Source organism: Molothrus ater, chromosome 9 (genome assembly GCF_012460135.2).
Source record: "Molothrus ater isolate BHLD 08-10-18 breed brown headed cowbird chromosome 9, BPBGC_Mater_1.1, whole genome shotgun sequence".
NCBI lineage: Eukaryota > Metazoa > Chordata > Aves > Passeriformes > Icteridae > Molothrus > Molothrus ater.
The window spans coordinates 3,958,438-3,982,110 of NC_050486.2; the positions used below are offsets into that span (position 1 = coordinate 3,958,438).

General features: G+C 43.4%; 1 protein-coding gene across 2 annotated transcripts in view; it reads right to left on the minus strand.

Moving 5' to 3' along the window:
• The window catches only part of RALGPS2 (Ral GEF with PH domain and SH3 binding motif 2), a 116,212-nt gene extending 111,144 nt beyond the window's left edge, over window positions 1–5,068 (minus strand). For both annotated transcript variants that reach the window (XM_036387387.2, XM_036387385.2), the window contains exon 1: window positions 4,907–5,068. The gene's annotated coding sequence lies outside the window, so the exon portion shown is untranslated. The remainder of the gene's footprint in view (window positions 1–4,906) is intronic.
• Between the last annotated feature and the right edge of the window lie 18,605 nt (window positions 5,069–23,673).

A 23,673-nucleotide genomic window follows, 5' to 3' on the forward strand; every position in this document is an offset into this window, starting at 1 on the left:
GACCCTTAGAAATAACAGCAAAGCCTCTAGGTCCTGCAAGGTACACAGCTGCTTCTTTTCCCAGTTTTACCTGAACTGTCATTCTTGTAAGTCAGGACTGTAGGACAACAAAGCCATGGGAAGAGAAAGGGAACCCTATCCTTATGGAAAAGTACACCTCACCACCTAGCTGTGGTTTGTCTGTGCTGAAGTTACTGACATGTAAAAAGTTACAGGGACAATAAGGCTGGGGTAGGAAGCACTCAGTGAGCAAACTCAGGGGATCTGCCAGGGTTCAAGGCAGACACCACTTGTGCCACATGACAGTCCACAACGCATCTGGAAGCCCGTGGGGAGCTCTGAGAACACCAGCTGAGAGTGCACTAAAGCAGCACACCTCAGAGCAGTGAGTCCAGGAGAGTAAAGATCAACCTTAAACGCAGGTCAGGAACACTGCATTTTCAAACTCTTTGTGATGACTCACTAGACTTCCCAGTGTTTTATTTGCCATACTGTAAGATTCACCAAACAGGTCCCTTTCGAGACAAACTCTCCTATAAACTGAAACCCAGACTGGGAACAGCCTCCCTTGGCCACAAGCCACTCCAATGCCCATCACTTATTTATATAATTTATTTCATTTATTTTTATCATTTATATAATTTATTTTATATCATTTGTGCCATTCTAACTCCTGAGTCAAAGCCAACAGCTCCAGTGTTCACAACACACCACGATGCAGGATACAGCCTCCCTGTTTAGGGCTTTGGGCAGCCTCTCCCTACTCCCCACCTTCTCCTGACAGCTCCTCCTGACTGCAGAGCCAGCGCTGGGAGCCCTCCCACCCCTCACCCCCTGCCTTGCTCCAGCTCCCATCTTGGATGGCCCCATCGTGCTGGGCAGAAGCCCCGGTGGGACCAGCTTGCCCAGAGCCAGGACTCCAATGCCATTCTCCCTAGAATCCTACCAGGCTTTTATGGATCTTTGTAAAACAAAAGGAGTTGCAGTCACACAGCCACACATTCCAGGGGACTGAGCATACAGAGAACCTACTTAAAACGCCCAACTGCAGCATGAAGACACCCTCACTTCAGCAGTCCTTTAAGGTGATTAATTCATAAACAGACCAAACATGAAGCCCACAAAGCTTCTGTTCATGCACTAACTATGACACATACACTTATATTAAAAGATGATTCCTACTGCAGCAGTTCCAGGTATTTAAATGCAAAGATTTTTAACAGAAATCTTTCATTATTTTGAAAATACATTTCTAAGTCTGTTTTCTAACAAGAGCTGTAAACCAATACTTAGAAGAGAAATATATTATGCCTTTGGTGGCTTATTCTTTGAAAAAAGGCAACCAATTACACTCCCCACCCCTAAAGGATATTTTCAACTCAGCTTTAGTTATTGAATGAAAGGAGGAGCTCAAATGACTCAGCTTCAAGCAAATATAAAGGCAAAGATTAACCCCAAATCTCAATGTAAAAAAAAAAAAATGAGGAACCAACTGATTAAGATGGAGGTGTGGCTTGTCAATTCAAATCTTTTAATATTCAAAGACATCAAGCAGAACATTAGCACACTACGACTGCATTACTTTTCTGTAAAAAAGTAATTTTGTCAATTTCAGTCAATTTCAAAAACCCCAGTCATCCAAAAATCACAGTTGATTTCAAAAATCAAAGTTTACACAAGTGGTTGTAGTTAAAGTTAGCCTTGTATCTTCATCCTTGTTCCTTAGTGCCGAGCAGCATAAAGATCAATAAAACATCTAAACACTGGCATTTTTAATCTACAGTCACAAGGCAAGATAGAAGTGTAAAAAGGAAAAGACAGCTCCAAAATTCTGCAGGAAAACCCCTACATTTCTACAGGAAAAAACCCCAAAAAATCAAACGAAACCCAATGGTAAGTAAAGAGGATAACCACATGAAGGGTTTTTTTTTCTTGGGGGGGGAAGCATTGTCTCCACTGGACTAAGTTAAACATTTCATATTAAAATGCAGCAAAATAAATTACAAGGTAGAATATTTCACAAGGGCGCTCCCAGACACCAAGGGACTGCTGTACATCCTCCACATGAATTCCCAAGCGCTTGTCCCTCATCTGAGCCAAGCCAGCCCAGCATCTCCGTGCCGAACACACCCGCAGCTGTGCTGGGAGCAATGTTTCATTCCAGACTCGCTGGAGCGCTCCTTTCCATGCAGCCCAAACGCCACACACAGATGTCACCAGAGGGCACCCTCTCAGTTCCAGTGACCCAGCTTCGGCCAACTTCTGAGCAGGACTGCAGACAGCCCACGAGCAGGGATGTGCAGAGCCTGTGGAAAGCAGGAATAACTCTGCTTCTGCGAGGAATTTCCTTTAAAAAAAAGGAATTCAATCCTCCATCGAAATTAAAAAAAAAAAAGGAATTTACTTATGTAGCCCAGAAACATAAAATAATTTCCAGAGTAATCAGAGACATTGCTAGAAAAAAAAATCACTATTATCAACTTCTGTACAACATTATGCTGTGGCACTTGATGGTGCCAACTCAGTCAGCTGTTTTGGCACCCATGTGGATCATATCAGCTCCCAAAAGCAGGGTCCGAGGCAGTACAGCTCATGCAGAGGTGCCTATGGAAATCCTTTGGCTCTGCTATCAGATACTACACCTTACAATAATACACAAAAAAACTGCATGAGTCGTTCTCAAGCTTTGATCCATGTATTATTTCTAATGCCCTGTTGAGAGTTAATAATGTTTTGAAACAAACACCTCACAAGTTGAAATTCATTAAATAAAATTATGCACAACCAGTAACACATGCAATAGGTCTATATACCAAAAAGGGTCTCAAACCACCATTTGACATGAAGAGAATGTTATACCCATTTTGTTTACAAATAAACACCACCATAATACAACTAAAACAAAGTCAGCTGCAGAAGCAAGGAGTTATACGAGAAAAATAGGAAATAATCATTGTGCATCCCATATTTTCCAATCCTGAGAAAACCTAAAAAGCTGTAGGCCTATCAAACATTTGATTGCCTGATTATCTTCTGATCCCATTTGAAAAGAAATAGTCTCCACCTCTTCTAGCTATCTGTCATTGCAAAGCTCTTTAATTCAGCAAAGGCACAGAAGGAGGGGTGCAGAAATAAGACCTGTGCAAAAGCACCTTTTTCAGTAGAGGGATCTCTCCAACAGTGTCAGTATAGGAAACCTGCAAATAGAGATACACATCCACAGAATTTCACCAGGCCTGTAACTCCTATTAAACTCACAGGGCAAGTTACTCAATATTACCTGTCAGCACCACTCATCGTGGTTTGAAATATATCTACAGAACTGCCTTTCCATCATCTGCTGCCAGGAAAGAAATAATGCTAAACACACCTCATGTCTAATAAACAGCATCTATTTGTCCATCCTCTAGAGCAGATTCCCATCTACTGGAAGGTAACACGCTCTGAAATGACCCTGGTTTACATCAAAGTGGTGCGATGTGGTGTTCACCCCCTTCTTACAGCCACTGTCCATGTTGTCCCTCGTATCCCCATCCCTGTGCATTGCCCTGTCCCTCGTGTCCTCATCCCTGGGCGCTGCCCTGTCCCTCGTGTCCCCATCCCTGTGCATTGCCCTGTCCCTCGTGTTCTCATCCCTGTGCACTGCCCTGTCCCTCGTGTCCCCATCCCTGTGCACTGCCCTGTCCCTCGTATCCCCATCCCTGTGCACTGCCCTGTCCCTCGTATCCCCATCCCTGTGCATTGCCCTGTCCCTCGTGTCCCCATCCCTGTGCATTGCCCTGTCCCTCGTGTTCTCATCCCTGGGCATTGCCCTGTCACTCGTGTCCCCATCCCTGTGCATTGCCCTGTCCCTCGTGTCCCCATCCCTGGGCACTGCCCTGTCCCTCGTGTCCCCATCCCTGTGCATTGCCCTGTCTCTCGTGTCCCCATCCCTGGGCATTGCCCTGTCACTCGTGTCCCCATCCCTGTGCACTGCCCTGTCCCTCGTGTCCCCATCCCTGTGCATTGCCCTGTCCCTCGTGTTCTCATCCCTGGGCACTGCCGTGTCCCTCGTGTCCCCATCCCTGGACATTGCCCTGTCACTCGTGTCCCCATCCCTGGGCACTGCCCTGTCCCTCGTGTCCCCATCCCTGTGCATTGCCCTGTCACTCGTGTCCCCATCCCAGGGCACTGCCCTGTCTCTCGTGTCCCCATCCCTGGGCATTGCCCTGTCACTCGTGTCCCCATCCCTGGGCATTGCCCTGTCACTCGTGTCCCCATCCCAGGGCACTGCCCTGTCCCTGTCCTGGTGTCCCGGTGGCGGGGCCCATCCCCGGGGCAGCACCGATGGATAGCGGTATCTCTCCGCCACAGCCTGCGCTCCGCCCCGGCCGCCCTCCGGCCCCGCGGTGCCCCACACGCGGACGCGGCTCTGCCCGTCCCCACGCACCAACCCCCCGGTCCCTGAGGGTTCCACAGACAGCAAGGGTGGGGTGTCCGCGTTATAAACCACACTTCAGCCCCGCAAGCAGGCACCGGGGGGACGAACATCTCTCCCGAAGCCCCGTAACCCTCCGTCCCGCAGCCAGGCTGGAGCCCCGCCGCGTACACACCGGCGAGAGGGGGCTCCGCTCCTCGCCACCCCCGTGTGAGGAGGAGGAGGAGGAAGGGGAGGACGAGAGGGCGGCAGGTGGGCGGCGGAGCCCCGGGGGGGCCGGGACCCTCCCCGGATCTGGGAGGGGACGGAGCGCCTCCAATCCCCGGCCAGCAACAGCCCTGCAAGGCCCGGCGTGCGAGCCGGGGCGAAGCCTCCTTTCTTCTCTCCTCCTCCTCCTCCTCTGAGGAGCCGGACAATGAGCCCCACGGAGGCGGGCGCCGGCTCCCTCCTCCTCCTCCTTCTTCTCCCCGCCGCGACAGCGCAGCTCACCTGCGAGAGGGGGGATGGATGACGGCGGGGCGGCCGCTCGGAGGTGCTGCCGGAGGGGCTGCGGTGTCTGCGCGGGTCGCCGCGCGCCACCGGCTCCGCAGGCGCGGGGCGGCCGCGGCCACAGTGCCCCTCACACACTCACTCACTCACACACACACACTCACACACACACACACGGCGTGGGGGGGGCGCCCGCCCCGCCCGCGCATGCGCGCACAGACCCCCCCCCCCGGCCCGCCTCCTCCCGGCGCCGCGCGCGGGCTGCGCACGCGCCGCCTCAGCGCCGCCCGTGCCGCCCCCAGCCGGCGCTGAGGGCGCGGAGATGGGGGGAGATGCGCGGTCGCTCCCTCACGGCAACACTGGGGTTGGGACAGAGCAGCGGGGCCAAGCTGTGACCGGCACCGCGGTGTCAAACAGAGCAGGGTACCCATGCCACGTCCCGAAACACCCGCAGGGATGGTGGCTCCGCCGCCTCCCGTTCCACTGTCTGATTACAGAATCCTAGTATTGTTGGGGTTGGAAGGGACCTCTGGACATTATCCAGTCCGGCGGAGCAGGTGACACAGGAACGCGTCCAGGCGGGTTTGGAATGTCTCCTAGAAGCGAGGCTCCACGCCCTCCCTGGGCAGCTGTTCAGCGGTCTGCCACCCTCACTGCAAAGTTCATTTACATTTACATCGTCGTCCTTTCTGTGAGGGGAGTCCTGCTGCTGTCCAACCCAAACCTCCCCTGGCGCAGCTCAGCACCATTCGCCCTCGACCTGTCCCTTGTGCCCTGGGAGCAGAGCCCGACCCCACCCTCCTGTCAGGGCCTTTGGAGAGCGAGAAGGTCCCTCCTGAAGCTCCTGTAATCCAGGTTGAGCTCTCCATGAGGCGTTGCTCCCTAACGAGTCAAAAGACAACGGGGGCAAGGAAAGGAGCTGGCCCCAAAATAAAAGCTATTACATTGCTAAGAGCTCTGTTCTGAAGGGATGCAATGCAATGAATTTTTATGATTTGGAGGGTGAGAAGGTCCCTCCTGAAATTCCTGTAATCCAGGCTGAGCTCTCCATGAGGCGTTGCTCCTCAAAAGGAGAAAGAGAAAGAAAAGAAAAGGAACTGGCCCCAAAATAAAAACTATTACATTGCTAAGAGCTCTGTTCTGAAGGGATGCAGTGCAATGACTTTTACGATTTCCTTGTCAGCTCTCACAGTTGTTAGGGAATAAACAGGTTATGAGGGGAAAGCAAGGCCTTCAAGGTGTTGGCACCATTTCTGGAGTGAAAGCCCTCAGAAAACCACAAGGTTTTGTAAGAGCTGCTCTACAGTCACCAGAGCTGGCAGTGCTACCGTCGTGGGGACAGGAGCTGGCATCACCACCTTCCCATCCACAGCCCCAGCCAGACAGTCTGCAGCCCCAGTGAGTTATTGCAATGATTAATAGCTACCATTTATACATATTCTGAATGCTTTGAAAGCAATGCCTAATCTCATTAAATTGTGAATTGACTTGTTTTCATCCTGTCGTGGAGTTAAGACAGTCACTACTTCCTTCACATCCATGGGAGATGGAGTTGGTAATTTGTTCCTATACTGGAACTGCTGCCATTGGATCTATGGCCACCTGCTATGGGTTTTAATGAAACATAGAGCCACCTGCTATGCAGAATGCCTGATTTTTATTAGACTTGCACACTGGTGAGAATACAGGTACTGTGATCCAGATTGAGCAAGTCCATCAGGCTGGAAAGAGGGCACCAGCTTTTAAATCTGACAGGGAAATAAGGCAGGCAGGATTTGTGAAACTACAGGCACAAATTTGACTACAAGCAAAGAACAGCATTACTTTTAGGTACAGTGCCATTTCCCCAATTTTAATGAAGCTTTGTGCCTAGAAAGAGAACACTGTCTCCTCTTGTTTTAGGGTTTTTTTTCCTTTTCTTTTTTTTTTTTTTTGCCTTGATAATCTAGCACAGTATCCAATTCATTCTGAACCAGAATAAATGAAAGGAAAACAAAATGCCAAACGCCATCCTGCTGCTGCAAGGTTTTCAACAGGTGAGTCAGTGGATGGAAAGAATGTTTCACCATATTTGGAAGCACAACAATTTGTAATATAAAAATAAGAAAATAATAGAAAAATAGAAAAAATATAGAATCATTAAGGTTAAAAAAGAACTCCAAAATTATTGAGGAATAAGAGAAAAGAAAAAGTAGTAAAAACACCTCAGAAGGAGGAAGCAATGGGATATTTTTTTTTTGTAAGCTATTCTCCTTCACTAAAGCGGGAGACAAACTATTTTACCTTGTAGAACAAGTTTAGGGGTGTGTTTATGGATTAGGTGACAAATTTTCAACGATATTTTACAATCTTCTCACTAAAATGCTTCCAGGAAAACTGCCTAATGCGTTGTGAGGAAAAAAGCAATGTCATAGACCCAAAACTAACAGAGATTGAACATGTAGTCATTCATAATCATGGTGAAAATCCAAAAGAGGAAGGTGTTTTTAATTTTGTTGTAAATACCCTTAAAATAATCTAGAAAAAAAATGGTACAGAAGGAGACAATATTTGTAGGAGATGTAACATTACTCCTAATTTTGGAGCAGGTGGTGGAGATACTTGGGAGTGACCCAGCTGTGTAGGAAAAAAATATGGTGACATTCAATATTAATAAATAATCATCAGTACAATGCAGAGGATACTGGAGGAAAGAATTCTGAATAGGCATCACAGAGGGGTCCAAACCAAAGGAAATAGTTTAAAAAATGCTCAGGCATCCTGGGCAGTGTTTCAGTAGAAATCTCTCCTCAGTTTATGAACACAGTCATGGACACAACACATCAAGAGATAAAATGAGAAAACAAGAAAATGTTGTCTGTCTTGCCTTCATTTCATATAAAAAAGTTTTACAGAATGACCAGGGAGGAGAATGTACATTAGACTGTGAAACTGAAATGTCCAATTCCACTCAAGTTTTACACCAGAGCCCCACATTTAGCTGCTTTTCACCTACAATTCCAGAATCTTTTCCAAGAAACACCTTCCAATACTCACTTGCCAACTCTATACACACAGCTGATGTTCCTTATTATTTTACAGGAACAGATCTTCCCCATTTCCCTAAATAATCCATTTAAAATACATTATTAGTTAAATATATTAGTTAAGTATTCCATTTAGAATACATTATTAGTGGAATGTTGCAGCTGTGCTGTTAGATATTCAAATCACAAGAAGGAGTGAAAAGAGGAAACGACTAGATGAAAATATGTGGCAAAATAGTCAGTTAAAATGAAGAAAGCTGCTGTCAAAAATAACAGGAAACCACTGTCCCTTGTGACTGGCAGCTTGTGATGAGGGGATGGGTGCAGAGGCCAAAGCTGAGCCAACACAGCCACGGGAATTGCTGTGAACACAGCTGGAAATCTTACAGCCCACGGGACACCACACTTGCCATGATCAGCTTTCACCCAAAAGAGCCAATTGAGGGATGGTATTTGTCTGGCCAGCTTGCAGTATTCTTCTAGTAGTAAATAATTATTTACTATGGATCTCATAGGTTCTTTTTTGGACATGTGTATCTTAGATTTTATTAGGAATGATTATTTTTATAATTCACCGCCCAACGAGCTGCATCTCCCTGCAAGACTGTAACCAGCTTCACTGTACCTAACCCTCCCAAATTATAGAGGATATAACATTTCCTTTTGAAAGCAGTATCTTGCATCTTCAACATAATCTTCCAATTGAGAGGAGAAAATTTATCTGTCTATTTTTAATTTCACACATGAAAACCATTTTTCCATTAGGCAGCACTGAAGGTGCATGCTTCCATACACAAGCTGCAATGTGCCTGCAGGAGTGGCTGTAATGAAATGTTGACATTGCAATCCAGGGCACTTGTTGATGTAAATTTGAAGTCTATAAAAATGCCAGCAGAGTACAGTTTATTATACTTTTTCATTACCAGAAGGTAGCATAAGCAATTTAGAATAGAACATTCCTAATGTAAGTTACTTTAATGCAATCGGCTTTAGTTGTGTGGATTATAATGCAGATTATTCTACACCATTTAAGAAAAAAGGAGAAATAGTACTGTATTATGGGTGCACATACCATGCTCTGGGATTAAAACTATATATTCATATAAAATCAAATTATTTTTGCTGCCTTTCCTCCAAGCTTCCTCAGTACTGCAGAAAAGTACTCAGGAAATACCTTTTTAATTATGTAACAAATGATTTGAAATAGTATATCTTATATTTTGGTTAATTAATTTCTAATTGCTTGGCACTAAGTAAAGTTCTTCTATCATTGCCTGAATCTAGAAACAGTTACTATCATAAAAAAATCATCAGTTAATTTGATATAAGATGTCCCAATGGATGTCTGCATAGGCATTTAGTTCCCTAAGGAATGGGAATATAGTAGAAAATATCTTATTTATATAACTGGTAAATGTTATTTTCTATTCTTACTCTTTGACTAAGTTATTCCGTGAGTCTGACTGCACTTAATTCACACAAGTACATCAGGGTGAGAAACACTAAAGAAATGCAAAATATTGCTAAATTTACTTGTCAACTTATGAAAAGAAAATGGTATAATTTTTTGTTGAAACTGCATAATCGTTTCTAACAATTGCAGCACAGTTCTGGTATCTGCCACCTTAATTCTGTTATTTCCTGATTTTAGAGTGCTTACCTATACAGGTCTTTTATAAAAGCAGTGCCACTAATATTAATTGTGCAATTAATATTCAGGTTCTAGTAAGGTGCACAATCTGTGCCATTTACACCTACATACTCCTACTTTTGGATCTGTGATCCTGTGTGATGTCCTTGCCTTCATGACAGGGAAAATAGGAGTCAGAACTGGATAAATATAACATTGCTGTAACTATCACCTTCTTCCTCTTTCCTTTTGGAGGATGTTTTTGCTTAGTACATAATACAAATATATTAGCTTCTAGCCCTGAATAAGGAGGATGAGCTTCCTGCTTCAATCATAACTAAATGAAATTTTCAGTCCATTCAGTTAAATTTGAAACCAAGCATTAAGAAAATATTTTAATTGATAAAAATGTCTGTACCAGAGAACTCTGGTTCAAATAGACACTAGACAGCCTATGTGTTTAGAGTTTAGAACTAAGGAGAGCATTCCTTCCTAGGAATGCTGTGCTGGAGAGTAGATGGATGTTTCACAGCTCCTCTCACTCACTGTGTTCAGCTGATGTGCTAATATTTGCTCCCCAAGGTGTTGGGATTAACGCTAGAACACCTCCTTAGGCTCACACCTCTGCTTGTTTCTCATTTCCCACAACCATGAAGTGAGGAGCTGGAATTAGAACAACACAAGAGCACTCTGAACCAGCTTGGGATTTTTCTTAATATTTTAAAAATCACAACTTTTAAAGAGTGTATCCAGGGAGCAGCTTCTGAACTCGCCCAAGCATACACGTAAATATTTATATTTACATGTAAAGTGAGTATATACACGCACAGCCGCTTTAAGAGGACTTCCTCTACATCTGCAAAACATTGTTTTCCCAAGGTCAGCAAAGGCTCTTCCACCCGCCTCAGCAGCGAGGAAGCTGCCCCCGGATAACACGGATACCGCGTTATTTCCTCGCTGTCTCTCCCACAACCTATGGATTTTTCCACAGAAGGAGGAGGCTGTTCTTTCTGTGCTGCCTTCCCACGCTGCAGATGCAGGAACTCAAACCGCGCTTTCTGTTGGAGCCGTTTGCGGCAGGGCCGCTGCTGGCAGCGCCGGGGAGGGAGCCAGAGGCAAAGCCCGGATTGGCAGCACAGAGGCTGAATGCAGATGTCTTTCTTTTTCTGCTTCCCTGGTCCATCACCAGAGACAGCACAGCACTGCTGCTAAACTGCTTAAAAGGAAGCAAGCACCATTTTTATGTGGTATCAATATCTATCTACACATTTTCCAAAAAGGATGGAGATGCTGGGATGCCTATATGATTTATGCACAGTATGGAAGTAGCACAAACACGATGATTTACAACAGATTTTAATGACCCTCTGAAAGGGGAAAGATACCAAATATGGTCAACAGCAACTGTTAATTGAAACAAGTCATATTTCATCTATGTAAACAAAGTAATGATCACGTCTGCCACAAGATTTCAAGAGATTTATCTTCCAGGCTCCCTAATATGGTTACATCTGTCCCCTCCTTAAATCCTATGTTCTTGCCATCTGCTCCTATGCACTTCTTTTCACCCTAAAGCAGTGATTAAACAACTATCTGGAAAAGAAAAAAAAAGTACTTTTCAATTTTTGAGCAAAATGTTTAACAACTGGAAAAAAACTAGAAAACCAAACCCACAGCCCCTTTGGGTCTCAATGGTTTTCTGTGGTTGGGAATGTTACTAGTGAGATGCTCAGGTGAAGTTTCCAGGAATCTTTACATCTCACTGTACAAAAGGAAACACTGCACCCATAGACTAAGATAGTTTTGTTATGGAGTGTAATACATTTGGAGCAGATTAAACTACCACTCAGTCAAATTGTCACTGAGAGGTAATGTTATATGGGGAGATCAGGAAGCATTTTGCTTTAAAAGGAAGGAAACTTCCTAGAATTCTTTATTTGCGCTGTGGGAAGCCTTGCTAGTTGTGTTCCTTTGAGATGTGCTTTGTACTTACCTCTCCTTGTCCAGACATGGAGCAGCAGGAAGGACAGAGCTGCAGCTCACTCTCCTTTCTGTGTGAGGAGGACCAAAGAGCAATTCCACAGGTGCTGTGCTCCTGCCTTCTGGGCAAGCCTGCAGCCTGCTGGTCCTCATGTGGGTCACATTAATTAGGGGAGCACTCTGCTCTGCATCCCTCACCCTCTGTGGCCACAGAATGGGCAGTCATAATCCATCCCTTGGTGTTTATTTGAAATCCTGAAAGGTATTAGAGATGCACTGAGCATCTTTTTACCAGAGAGACTTGATGCAATGACAATACTGTCATGATAAAAAATTGCCTCATCTCTTAAGAGTTTTGTTAAACTTTCTTTTATTTGCTTGGGCTGCTGCTTTCTCCTGTATAGAAGAAATTATGGATATCACCTAATCATTCCCTTGAGCTTCATAGGAAGTACCTGGACTTGGTAGCTCTGCTTTTCAGTCTTTGCTGCTTTGCTGGTTTACTCTGCTGCTTCTACCCCCTACCATTGTAATTGTTACTGCTTGCAAAGATGGGAAACCAGAATTTTTTTGTACTGTTTGTAAAACATTGTGAAGTATTTTCAGAAATAATGCATAAGAAGGCAAATTTACCATGGCTTTTTTATCCACAGGTAGTAATCCTTGTCTGAAAATCTAGGCCTATAATTTTAATTTCTACTGGTATAAATAGGTGCAGCTCCATTAAAGGCCTTGCCATGCACTACTGGAGGGCTTTGCTATGAAGGATGTGGAGAGTTAGGCAGTTCAGTTTTAGATTCAATAAATACCATTGCTTAAATTACTAAGATACACAAACCACATTGTTTTACAGGCAGCATTTTTAAAGCAACTTACACAATTTTCTTGGGAATAACTTTGGGATGAGCAGAGCCCCCAGCCATCATCTGCTGCAGTCTGTGCATCTTGTCTAGAAGTCTGAGCTGCTGGTAATCCCTTTGGTACTGTGCTGCTGTGTGCCCCAGGGCTTTGCTGGCTGCTGGAATTAGCTGAATGTTGTTTTTTTAGGTGGATGGATGACGTTTTGCTCCATACCTGCCTCAGTGAAAGTCAGAAAGCCAAGTTACAGTATACTCACTCATTTTCAAATGAACAAAAAAGGTAATGCCTCAGCTAATCCAAATGCTGTGTTTTTTCCTGTGTATCTCAGGTATTGTCAGGATAATTGGGTTCAGTTAAAGCGTCAGGACATGGAGAAAATGTCAAATGTTTGGATTTTGCAAACACTGTTCTAGACAATTTACATTAAAAGGAAAAGAAAACATTTAGGAAAACACCTGCATAAGGTTTCAGTATTCTCTACCCAAACTAAGAAATCCATGTATAAAATTAATCCAGGTTTCTAGATCAAAATTCTGTCTTAAGGCATGAAAGACTTTTCTTACCAATACAAATACTACAGGAAAAGTAGAGAGTTTTTAAAATTTCATTTTAAATAGGATGATAGGATAACAATGAAAGGATAATAATGACATTTTCACATTCTTCTAATGTGAAAGGATTATAATGACATTTTCACATTCTTCTAATACCCAAGCTGAACAGTCACTTTAACATTCATCAGAATAGCTTCTGATAGAAGAAAAAACCACACCAATAAATATATTTTTAAAGTAAGTAAGTCAGTGTGTACGGAAACAAGGCTGTTTCTTGAGAAAAATCTGACCTGGAGCACTTGGACTAAGCAGTCCAGTGTTTATAAATGTGACTCAGCTGGAGATGGTTTCTGAACTTCTGAAATTTTCAAGAGATTTTTCCTGTATACTCTGGAAAGGCTTCAAAGTCCACTCAGCCAGCAAATTTCAAAAATACAACAGCTGTACTTTAGCTGGTTTTCACCTTAAGTTTTAGTGCAGTCTGATGGAGTCTGTGGCCAAACCTGACATGTATAGGCTAATTATCATTTGCATATCATCCTTTCCCATTGCAGTCCTTGGAAAGAGGAAAAGATTTATTCAAATACTGAAATCTGAGTCTTACAAACCTAAACAAGACACATGCTGACTCTGAGAGGATGAAATCTCTGTTTCCAGAGTTTTCTTTTACTTTTCAACAGGAACCCATCCATCATGAGGACAAGGAACCTAATCCAATACTGATTTGAAAAGAGAGTTTCTGACAGTTTGTGGTTAATGCTTTCTACAAATACATTAGAAGTAAACATTCAACACTGCTGCAATCTAAGTTCATCACTTTAAAATGTCCTCTCCAGCTACTTCTGTGTGTCATGTCATGTTAGGAAAAAAACATACCTGAGACTCCAAGGAGCATTGTTACACCCTGAAACACTAGACATTCATTATAAATTATTCTTTGAGAGCTGCAGGAGAAAACACTTTCCCACCAATTATCCTGACATAATGTGGGACTGGAGTAGTTTATTCTGTACCACAGTTTATGACATTGCTTTTGCCAACACATGAGGTGAACACTTTTCAGCCCATCATGAACAGCAACTAAAACTGGACCAATTTATTATCTTGTTCTCCCTGGAGGAGAAGGGTAAATAAGCTCCATTGTTTTGCAGTGCTTTGTGTTTTAGATGTTCCTCAACATACTCTTAGTTTTCAGTAGAGAAGATAAGATTGAAGAGGCACATCCTGGACTTGAGTCAGAAATTAGAGTTTTCCAATGGTCCTTCACTAGGACTATTCTTCTGGACACTGTTCAAACAAACTGAATTTGGGAACCTCTGTCTCAATCAACAGCAGCTCAGGTGGGGTTTATGGAGTTACAGGAGTATGATATAATGTAGATCTGGTGTTGGGAGCAGATTTTAGAAGATGAACTTAAAATCAAGCAGTTTGCTTAATTATGGGCATATGACAATAAAAATTGAATAGGACTCAAGTATTATATAATTAAACAGAGCAAAGGGAAAACATGAAAAATATTATCATATTTTTAGCAATAGATCCTTAGCTTAAACACTATTTTGCATTTTGCCTTCTGGCTTAAAATCCATATCAAAAAATAAAAGAGGATTATGAAGAAGAATTTAAAAGAGCTACAAGAGAAGATTGTAAAACAAGAGAAACTAGAAACAGTGTGTTTAAGTGCTTTGTTCTGTTCATGTTACTGAGAATGAGAGACAAATTTCTTCCCTCCATTACCATCATCATCATCCAGTGACATGAGGAGGCCATGCACTTGTAGGTACACACATCTGCAGGTACTGACAGTTTCTCCTCTCTTTAGTTGCATATTAATGCAACATACTTTGGCTCTGGGACTGTGTGCCAGAGAACAAATAGCTCAGCCAAGGAAACAGAGCTTGGAAGATTTTTATAATGGCTTGACACATGCATGTATAATAACAATGTGCTGACAGTGCCAGCCTTACTGTTGGTGATGCTTCACAGCATAAACTGATCCCTCACTAGAGAAATTTCTCTCCTTTATTTTACATAAAGTTTGGGTTCATTATGCCTTGGTTCTACTACTTGGAGTTTTTATCACCAGTTATTTATAATAGATTATTAAAAAGTCAGACTGCATCAATTTTGCTTGGAGGCAGAGGGAATAAGCATGTGCATATGTGAAATTTATGTCACTGCATATTTGGAAAAAGAACATTAAGATAGGATCTTAGAAAAAAGGTCATCTGTTTCTCCACTGAATCCTCTAATCCCATTTGAGTTAACTGCTTATTTGGATCCCTCAGGTAGGAAACATCTTTCAAGACTTTTCCCTTTCAATTCAATAAATCTCTTCTGCTGGTTTCTTTCTATTAAGTAACTGGAGACAGGTACTTAAAGCAATTGCTGCACAATGAGCCATGAGGAAAGGCAGCAGGTTGGATGGATGCTTACAGAAGTACACTGAAGATATTACCCAGTTCCCAGCTCTTATCTTTGTGAGCAGAACAGAATGAGGGCAACTTGACTTCCTAGCTGGTCTACTGACCCTTGAGAATAAAGGGAATAAAAATGTCACTGGGTGATAAAACAGGCAAGACTTGCAAAGCAATAACAGAATATGCATAATAGCTCAGAAAACATCCTTAGGAAAATAATTTAGTAATTTTATGCTTCTCTTTGTATTAGGAAAAATATAAAGGGAGAGAACCACTAGCAACTGTGTGGAACAGAGCTAGCTTTTCAGGAAAATACACAGGGCCAGATCTTCCCTCCTACTTCTTTATATGTTTTCTGCTCTTCAGGCCCATGGAAACATGCCAGGAAAAATTAATTGGCAGAGGACCATATTATCTCTTCTGGACAGTTCCCATGTAGTGTCTCAGAGAAAGACCATGCAGCTAGGGAGCTGGCTGGAAAAGCTGCCTGCCTGGGGAAAACTGTCCTTGACTCCCACAGATCCCAGAGGATATGTCAGAGTCCAGCAGGACCTCTCTCTCTTGTTGTTCTGAGACAATCTGAGGAATTCTCTGAGATTTCCTTCTATAGATGAAAAGCTGGGGCTCATTTGAGCATTGGGGTTTTCCCATGAGGAGGTTTTGGCTAGAAGGATGAATGCTGATTTAAGGGCAGCTCTCTTAAAGCAAGCACTACTGATGGGTCACTGATTGAATGCAAGGTCAGTAAGTCTGCAGCTGCCTCAGAAAAGTGGAAGAGGATTTGATCCTGGATAAATGAAACAAGGAGAGTATAAAGTCCTGCTGTGGCTTGCTCCCACACAACCCACCCCCTCCCCAACCCTTCATATTTGGAGTTTCCAGGTTCTTGGTACCCAGGAAGGAGGATGGATGTTGTTAAAAGTAGCTGATTCCCCACTTTAATATATTATGAACATAAAGCTTGATCCAGCCTACTGATTTACACAGGAACTATCAACCACCAACCTTCATTTCAGTTTCCTATTAAGTAATACACATCCTTCTCCTTGATGTCCAGTGGAAAACCCCATGAAGTAGAAAAAAAGGAGTCCACATTGATAAATTACTTAGGCTGCCTCTCCAGTTGGGGTCTGTGAGGCACATGGAAGGATCAGAGCCTCCATGTCCTCAGCCCCTCATCTCCTCAGGGGATTTCTGCATCCCTTCCATTAAGTGCCATTGGAGCCCTGTTCCCTCCTCCATCATTTCCTGCTCCCTTTGCTCTCCAGGGCTCCTGCAGCAGGGCTCAGTTAGGAACTGTTCTGCATGAGCTCCCTCCCATATGGCCATGCACTAATCCCCCCTCCCACACACAGCCAGGCAAACAGGGAGGAAACTATGGATGTGCAAGAGATGCTTCCTGAGCAGCAGTGTCTGCTAGCCAGGCAATTAAAAGGTGCAAAAGATTCCTGCTGAACAGTACTGCTGTTTTCTTCACCATTCTTTGCAACATCTGCAGAGCTTCCAAGTATCCTGAATTTGCAAATAAAGATTCTTTATTTTTTTTAGGGGGAGTCTTAGAATTGGGAGATAGCTTGCAATCATCTTTCCCATCCACTTACAATGTCAAGGTACTTTCCACAGGTTTTTTAATTATTAATTTTGCTCCCTTGTCTCTTCTGATTGATCAAAAGAAAAATCAACCCTGGAACTTACTGAAGAGTGAGAGAAGATTGAAAAGAAGTAAATCACTGACATCAAAATTTGTGAGAGTTTTTGAAAAAGCTCTGCTCTTGCCTATTCCCATTGAAGCTTTTTTTGCGTATGCATAGAAAGGCTGTCAGGAAACAGACCATTTGTCAGGTCGGGCTGTCAGCCCAGTGCCCAGCAGCTCCCCGTGCCTGCACAGGGATATCCTGGCATTACAGCCACTGTCACATCTCATTGCCTAATGCTCGCCCTGACGCCGCCTCCTGCCCGAGAGCGTGCTCCATCAGGCTCTCACTTGGGAAACACCGAGCGAGCGCCACTCGGTGTCACCCGCCCCGCTGAGCTCACCTAATGACACCAACAGGAACAGCATCAGCATGGTTTCTCCAGGTGGCAGATTTACCTCACTACACAAGTCACACGGTATTAACACACAGTTTTATGTTAAGCAGAAACTCAGCATATACATCCTCAAAATGTCAACAGGCATTTTGAAACTTATTTCTCAAAACCCCTTAGTGATTCCTGGGAAAGAAAGCCACAGTCTTCAAACTAGGAAAAAACAACCCTCCAAGCACATAAATAAACTCCTTTTGCTTTACCCACATCAGCAGCATGGCAGTGGGATTTGGGGATTAAAAGAGGTGAGCAACATTTTGACTCGAGAGGTCCTGGGTAGGAAATCTGAGGCTGGAGCCTTAGCAATGACAGCAACCAGGGCCTCAACTGGCTGTCAGGTGCCATTGACTGTCATCTTGCAGGTCACAGCCTCCCCCTCCCAGGGCATCCTGTTCTTCAGAGCCTCTCTTGTTATACAGTGCAAAAGGAGAACAGAACTGAGGATCAGAACCCTGTATTACTCAAACCCTTCAAGAACACATAAGAAACCTTGAATTGAACTCAGCAAATAGCAGCCAGATCTCAGAGGTCATGAGAGCACTAATTTTGCAGGTGAAGCCCTTTGAAAAAGCCACTCTGCTGTTTTCAACACAGCTGTGTTCAGGCCTTTTATTCCCAGATCTCAAGCATTTCAGTGAGATTGGTAACTGTGGCAAACAGCTAATGCTTTTTTACTTAGGTCAAGAGTTTGGAAATACAGGCTTTAATATGATACTGAAGAGAGAAATGACTTCAGTAAAAAGCATTCTAAGCCAAACAGAGGTGTGTAACTGCCTCTTTCACTGAACATCAAATAAATATACTCTAAGCTTGTGGATTTTATGCATACATACAACTCAGTGCATGTACATTTTTAATTGACTACTCACTTCTATATAACACTATGGGAAAGAAAAATACAGAACTTTTCAAACATTCATTGAGAACAGTATCAGGAGTGATCAGGACATGAAGCATCTCTAACCAAGAGACAAAATCTGCACCTTAGAACAGATTCTGAACAGATGTCTGAAATAAGTTCCTCCAGATGGGACAGGGAAAATAACATCATTCTTAGGAAGTCAAAATCTATGGAATCTTAATTCAAAGATATCTTCCTTCCCATTAACTCTTTTGGAAATTACCGAAATAATTTTCTCAGTCAGTTGTCTTTAATACAATTTTTCTGATGAATACCCCTTACACAAAAGGATTTCCCATAAGAAAACTGCTAGTGATAATTGTAACTTTTGTATTATTCAATACAGTAAAATAAGATAGTCAGTGAAGGTGGTTTTAATCTAATCAACTTCATTTAGGTTTGGAATAAGGCCCTTGGCTGGTTATACATTATATGTACCTTCACATAAGTAGCAGTTGATGATCTATATTGTGGCACTCCTGGAATACAAGTAGGCATACTCAGCTCCATTTGCAGGTCACTCTCTAAGCCACCACTATTATTTTCAATAATTTTCATTTTCAAAACTAGGGATTTTGTGGTACAAATAAGAGAGGAAGGCACACTTGAAACACTCAAATGGAAGAATTATCCATGGCAATGTATAATGTTTGCCAGAAAAAAAATGCAAATAGTACTTGGACTCCAAACAAGAAAACTGTCTCACGGATCATGCATCATTGTGTTAACCCAATAATTTCCCAATTCCATAAATGTTGATAGTTTTCAGCTTGTTAAAGAGACCATCAGATTTAGCGTGTCTCCAAGGTGATGCAACTGCATTTCACTGGGCAACCCATCGAGCTGTCCCTTCAGTGTCACTCTGCTCTCTGCTCAGAGGAGCAGGCTGGACATCAAGGATGAATTTTCCACCTCTGAACCCCTTGGCACTGCAGAGCCTCCCTGCTGAGCAAAATCTGAGCATACCAAGTGCAGCTCAGTGTGCTTGTCTAGACACTCATGACCCAGCCCTGCCTCATTGTCCCATCTATCCCCACACAACAGACAGGCCTCTCTCAATGATTATTTCATTCCTCATGTCTCAGACAGCAGATGGGACCCAAGGAACAAATTAAAATTGTTTTAGCTGCAGTGTCTGCAGGGCATCTGCAGAATGCAGCAGTGCTCCAGCCATGCCCTTTCCTGTGTCAGAGAAATGAGGGTAATTCCCAGCTGTCTACACAGCTGTACCCTTTCCAGAGCTCCCCTGACACCTGGGAAATCTTTCTGCAGCCAAAAAGAACAACTACTGACAACTGCTTGGCTTTCTCCTGTGCTATTCAAGGGTCTTGGGCGGGATCACTGCTGCCAAACACCACTTTCCACCTGGCACCTCTGCAGTGGAAGTGAAAACACCCCCACTGGAAAGGAACTGGAGCTGGGATGTCTGCCATGGTCTGGGCAGCAGCTGCCCAAGGAACAGCCCAGGCCTGCACTGCAGTGCTCTGCGGCTGTGCCAGAGCTCCAGCACAGCTTCATTCCCAAGGAGTCAACACCCAGTGCAGGCCTGCACTGCAATGCTCTGCCAGAGCTCCAGCACAGCTTCATTCCCAAGGAGTCAACACCCAGCCCAGGCCTGCACTGCAATGCTCTGCAGCTGTGCCAGAGCTCCAGCACAGCTTCATTCCCAAGGAGTCAACACCCAGTGCAGGCCTGCACTGCAATGCTCTGCGGCTGTGCCAGAGCTCCAGCACAGCTTCATTCCCAAGGAGTCAACACCCAGTGCGTGCCTGCACTGCAATGCTCTGCTGCTGTGCCAGAGCTCCAGCACAGCTTCATTCCCAAGGAGTCAACACCCAGTGCAGGCCTGCACTGCAATGCTCTGCGGCTGTGCCAGAGCTCCAGCACAGCTTCATTCCCAAGGAGTCAACACCCAGTGCAGGCCTGCACTGCAATGCTCTGCGGCTGTGCCAGAGCTCCAGCACAGCTTCATTCCCAAGGAGTCAACACCCAGTGCAGGCCTGCACTGCAATGCTCTGCCAGAGCTCCAGCACAGCTTCATTCCCAAGGAGTCAACACCCAGTGCAGGCCTGCACTGCAATGCTCTGCCAAAGCTCCAGCACAGCTTCATTCCCAAGGAGTCAACACCCAGCTCTGGAGGCGCAGCTGGGCTCCCGGGCAGGCCCAGACCTGTCCTGGGCTGAGCACACACCCTGCTGCAGCAGGGATGTGGCCATTACACTGCCAGAACTCTGCAAAAACACCTGGCAACTCCTGCCTTCTTATTCTAGTGTTACCAGAAAGACACGAGACAGCACATGGCTTTTGCAGCTTTTTGGTTGGTGAAGTTATAAAATTTTCCAACATTTTCACAAAATGGTCAGGAAAGAGGAATATAAATATTCTCAAGTCATACAACAGTAAAGACTGGCACTCCTTGCAGTTTTGCCACAGAAGCTCACAACCACTGTCTTTTGCCCTTGCCTACTCCGACTGCTAACACAGCCAACAGTTCAAATTTGGAAGGAATCTGCTGCTGGTTTTCTCTTCCAGACCCTGAGCCCTCATGTGGGTTACTATGCTTCTTCTGGCTCAGGTTTCACAGACACCTGACTCCTAAGGATTTCCAAGGATCCACTCAGTTCTTGAAGAATCCATACAACTGAGACTACGCCATGTTGAACTTAGAAGGGAGGGCAGAGTAGATTTTATATTATGTGGATGACTCCTGTGAGTTTTCCAGTTTGGTTTAATCCAGATTTTAATGCTTATTATATAGAGAAAAGTACAATCATGAATAATGGGAAGAAGTTTCTTTATCTCATTTCTCCTGCATTTTTAAATCCAAATAAAAGCTTCACAAAGTTCTGATTCACATACCTGGAATCTATAAAAACAGAAAAACATCAAAGCACCTCTAAACCTGATCCAAAAGTGGTGTTCTCTGGAGTTTTGCCCATGACAGCTTGGCCCAAAATCATGATAGGTATTGGGTCTTCTGACAGCAACAATCTCTCTTAGAAACACAAGGATTTCTTAATTGCACAGCTCTTTTTAAAAAATAAAATATGTTTTAAACAAAAGATAGATGAAAACCAGGAACAAAAAAGAACCAGAACACGGTATCACAACACAGTTAAGATTAGGCCTTCAGATGACCTTAAACCTGCATGGTAATACAAAGGCTTTGACCCAGCTGTATGGTATTAGCCCTTTTCTACATCTGCTATGCAGCTGCAATTACAAATAGCCTTAGAGGATGTGCTGATGCTCAAGGAAAAAAAATGGGAATTCTGAGTTGCAGAAAAGGATATTTGCTCAGCTAGTTCTGTATTTGCCATGAACACTAATCTGGACCCCTTGCTTACAGGAGATAAAAATAATTACAGATAAAACCTTCATAACCCAAAAAAGTCTCTGTTTCTACAAAGAAATTATCAGCTTACTAATGTGAAGTCAACAATTTGTCTTAATTGTTTGCTGGATTTTTTAGATTTTAAAACACATAAACAGAGCATGTTTGTTTATCTAACCTGAGGTACTGCCAGCAGTCATCACCTCAATACAAGTTGTGTAAAGTGCCAGCTGCGTGCCCTTTGTGTGACAGAGAGAAGTCTGACACCTCAAAAATATCACAGGACAGAGAATTTGATAAAATGGGTTATCTGAAAGTAATGAGACTTTAAAATGGATAATTTTCTCATCCATTTTTCTCATTTATATATTGTGCAAATTTAAACACATATATTCATGTTCCTTACACATTCCTATCTTACAGCTTTCTCAGTGAGCAGGTTAAAGTCTCCAGGAATGTTCAAAGTACCATGTACAATGTCACATTTTCCTGTTGGCTCTGATCCTGCCACAGACTTCAAGAGAAACTGCTGCTGGGGTGGCAAGCTGGACAATCAAAAATACCTAATGAGAACCAAGACAAAGACAGTGTACCTGGCTAAAAACACATACCAGTGCATGCAGGCAGAATGTAAGGGAAGCTAAACAGAGGGAAAAGATCTTCTTTGCAGTGGAAGTCATAAAAATTTGGTCACACATGGAAAAGGAGCAGTACCAGGGGTTCAGTGTCAAGCCTGCCAACAGCCAGCAATGTGTAATAATGCACTGCACTCACTACAAATTGGAAAGGAATTTAAGACCAAAACAAATACATTCAGAATTAGTTCTATTTATAATAAAAAGCATTTTTCCTGAAGTGTTTACAAATTAAAAGAGTAAAAAAAAAAAAAGAAATTTTATAACTATGTAAAGAAATAAACAGGAATGAACTGAAATCTGAAATGCAGTTACTGCAATGCAATGCAGAGTAATTGTATCAAGAGTATAAAATTTCACTGGGGGGTCTACTTTAAAACAAAAGAAACCCTAATAGTCTTTGAAATGTAAGCATGTGGCAAGCCACATTCCCAAGAGCAAATGTAACTCCCCAGGATTTGTAAGAGCAGAACAAACAGTCCCACATGTGCTCAGGTTAAAAGCACCCCCCAGATAAAGATGATCAAATTGGTACACAAACCTGCCTGCAGAAGAGGATGCACAAGATAATCCAAAGGAATTTGATTAAGTGCTTAAGAGCCTATAATGAATTCAGGAAGTAAAACACAACATTATTACAGGTACAAGTGCATTTATGTGTTATGTAAACACTGCTGGCACTGAAAGTTAACCTAAGGAGTGAGGCTGACCAAATCCTAAAATGAGGCTTTATTAAGAAAATATCACTATTGCCCAGATGAATTAATGATTTACTTCCTATAATAACACATATCAATAATGTTCCTAGTTTCACTGCAATAAAACCAGCCAATACTTGGTGTTATTTCACAGGGCCAGCTGGGAATACTGATATTTCTGGGTAATTCCAGTACATCCTTCTCAACAGAGAAGCTGTAAAATTGCACTCACAACTCACTTTCTAGAAGCTTAAAAAAGGCATCTCAGAATCATAAATTTTATACAAAAGCACTGAAATAAGAGTATGGTTTTAAAAAAAGAAAGCAACCCTAAGATTTCTATCATTGTAAACACTCATGTGCTGGGACCCATCCAGCAGGAATCCTGCCCACCAGCTTTATGTAAAACTGAGGTTTCTATAATGTAGAACACTTCCTGCTGCTCAGAACTGAGGCTGGAAAAGAATGTACCAGCTGTGGAAATACAGCAGCTTCTAACACCTTATAATCCCCCATTAAGAACCCAAAGCTGTAGGAAAAAATGGGGGGTTTTAGAAATACGACTTAGAATATATCTTTCTGAAACACAAGGTGATACCATGAGCTCAAATGTGACATATAAAGTGACCCAAGCTTATCA